The sequence below is a fragment of the Manacus candei genome, unplaced genomic scaffold (genome assembly GCF_025592945.1).
Source record: "Manacus candei isolate 608988 ecotype Guabito, Panama unplaced genomic scaffold, ASM2559294v1 h1tg000017l, whole genome shotgun sequence".
NCBI classification, from domain to species: Eukaryota; Metazoa; Chordata; class Aves; order Passeriformes; family Pipridae; genus Manacus; species Manacus candei.
This window is the reverse complement of record NW_026138065.1, coordinates 27,473,773-27,476,952: the sequence shown is the minus strand read 5'-3', so window position 1 is coordinate 27,476,952 and position 3,180 is coordinate 27,473,773.

Here is a 3,180-nt window from a genome sequence, read left to right as displayed (position 1 = left end):
TACCTGTCCTGTGGTGTTTGTTGAGAGAGAGGTTAGGTAGCTATGGATGGTGGTTCAAGATGAAATGCTGCTTGTAGAAAGCAGATTTCTAATGGAGGAGGAAGCCAGTCTGAAAGGTTACAATGTTCTGCAGAGGACCTGTTGTTACTGATTTCTCGTCTCCTTTTTGTCCTGTCTGTTGGTTTGTCCACTGCTCGGATTGCATTGGGGTTGCATTGTTTTCTGGAAGTGCATGGGGTTATGTCATGGACAAAGCTGGAAGAGATGTTCTTGGTTTTGGAGAGGTGGAGGTAGAAGGGCAGCAGGGGGAAGCTTTTGGTCTTTGGAGGGTTTTAACTGGCAGTAAATTAGTGTCTTAATACTTTATAAATCTGGGCTTTATCTTTTTCAGTTCTGAGATTTGTGCACTTGTCTGCACTCAAAGCCACCAGATTAGGCTGAACTTGTGTCAGTTTTTAATCAGTCCTGCTGTTACTATGTGCGGGCGGGCTTCGGATCGGGCAAAAGAGGGGTTTGAATGAAGATGTGTTCTATCTCAGGTGAGTGCTGGTCTGCTGAGCTTTTGAAGTGTGCAGTAACACAAGGAGCCAGCTGTGTTTTGGTCATGCAAGTCCTACATGTGTCTACATCCCAGCCTTTCCAGAAGTCGAAGCAGAAGCCCTGGGTTGGGGCTGAAAGAGCAGGCGGAGTATCTTGTTTGCACTGTTTGGATGCATTGGAAACTTTCCACCACTTCCCATTGTACCTGCAAGGTTGGCATTGCCTCTGTCCATCATTTCTGTGCAGAGCAAACCTGTTCCAGCAGTAGAGCTGTGGGAGAACCTGTCAGCAGGAATAGCAGAGGCATCTCAAGATTTTGTTCATTCTTTGTTCTCGTGGGCATGAAAATCCTGTGAATCTGTTTCAGTTACAGACAGAGAGCTGGTGACAGGGGTCACCAGAGGTGAGTTCTGGTCTCCTGCTCGCTGTTATGACAGCCAGGTCACTCTGTCCTCAGCTCTCTGCCTGCGTCACCTTGAAGCAGCTGTTGTGTGTGAAACTGTGGGTTTGGCAGCTGTGAGCAATTGGGCTCCTTGGTCAAAAATGCCCTCACCTTAGAGCTGATAATTAACAGTTCTGTGCACTTTCTAATCTTTATGACTATTTATCTACAAAGCCAAGGTCTCAAAACAGTTTGAGCTGTGTGTCTTCATCTTCCAAAGATGCAGCATTGTCTGGAGAAAAAGGCTGGAAATGGCGTAGATTCTCCCTTCCAGCACTAATCCTGGTAGTTTTGGAGCAATGAAGAGAGTGAGGAAGACAGACCAGCTGCTCATTTGGAGCAGTGGAGTTTGGATGAGAATTCCTGTGAAGAGCCAAGGTGTGCCCCGGGCAGACCTCCCCAGTTAAGTAGCCAGCAAATCAATGGGGTAGAAAGTCTAAGGTGTGCTCTTGGTTTTATTTGCCCAACTAGTATCGTGTCCCATTTACAAATGTGTATTTAATGTCTGTCCAGGCACCACTGCAGGGCCTATGGGATTTTTGTTTGCTGTTTTTCTTTTGGTGGCCTTTTTCCAGATTGTAGAAGTATATAAACTGTCTCTAAAAAGGAGCAATACCACAGATGGCCAGCGGGTGCCAGACCAGCTCCACAAAATTCATTACGTTACTGGGTGGCAAGAGCAACCTGTGACTTGTGCCTTTGAGGGTGGTGCAGTTGCATTGTTGCTGAGTTCTTGCCTCTGGGTATGGTCCTGCTTCTGAAGGAAGTACTACAGTACTTAGTACTACATCAGGACTTGGGACAATAAATGTCTGTTGCCTCCTTTGCTAAATATTTCAGTGCCACATCTGATTCATGGAAGTTTTGTAGGGAGTGGGACGTGCACCTGTGTCTGTTAAAGGCTGGCTGTGTAAGGCCTTAAGGAGTATGGATGTTTTGCTTTTGGCCTCCCTCCCTGCTATGGGAAGTGATTTAATTTGTTTTTAAAAAACCCACAGTTTTGATTCATCCTTAAAATTACTTGTGCTAATGGTTTCTCTGTCCCAAAATAAGTATAGTATCTCAATGACCTTGGTTAAGTAGAAACAAACAAAAGCAAAATGTGCTGTTGGAGAGGAGAAGAATAATGTGGAAAGGGAGAAAAGAAGGGAAGATACAGAAGGCACAACTGGTTCCTGGAGAATTCCTGGTTACTGGCAACACGAGCATGTAGACATCTAAGAAATGCACATAAAAATGATGGAGATGGTGTATAGCTCAATAGCCAAGTTCTAGTTCAGGTTGTCTTGTGATGAAACAGTGGCTTGGTACTGTATTGGCCCTTCCTTGCTTGATCAGAACTGTGGGGTGACAAGGAAAACCGACTCTGTGCAGTCTTGCCCTTTGCCCCTTTAACCGCTCCCTAAACCAAGATTAAGTCTCCTAGAAACTGAGTCTCCTAGAAACTTTGGGATGTTATTTCCCTGCTCCTTGGAAGGAGGGGACTGAAGGAGAGGCTTATAGCAGACCCTCTCTTTCCTTGCAGGTGTGTCCAAGCTCACAGCTGTGGAGACTCTCCACTCTCCTTTGTAGGAAAGACAGATATTTTGTGATTTAATTTATGGCAGGTGGCTTAAAACTTCAGTTTTGCTTTAAAGAGCAGTATGATTGACCCTGGAAGGAAAATTTACTCCTACATCTCCAGTCTGCTAAAAGTGGGTGAGTGCCACTTCAGCTGGTTGCATGGTGTCCATAGCCCTCCAGTTAGGAACTGGGTTTGCGATCAGACTTCCCATCTCCCTTCTGGCATGTATGTCCCTAAACTCTCTAACTGGGCGTGCAGACCACCTGGACTCACCAGGAGGGCTGCTGGAGCTGTGGTTTGGAGGTGATTTTTGTAAAGCAGGTAGTGTGTAGTATTAAGTTACAGTGTCACGATGCCTCAGCTGTGATGTTGTGAGAGCTGTGGTGTTTTTCAGTTCGTTTAAACATTTATTTGAGCTGGAGAGAGGGAAATCCACTTGCTGTTGGGGTTGCAGAAATAACGTGTAGGAAGCCACTGCACTCAAGCAGAGGAAATAACTTGCCAAAACATGTTTGGTTGTTGCCAGCATGATTGCATTTGACTCAACTGCTGCCTGAAATATAGCATCTTTTTTTTGAGCTTTACTTCAAATCCACCTTCTACCCAGCCCTTGAAAAATCAAGGAAATCATAAA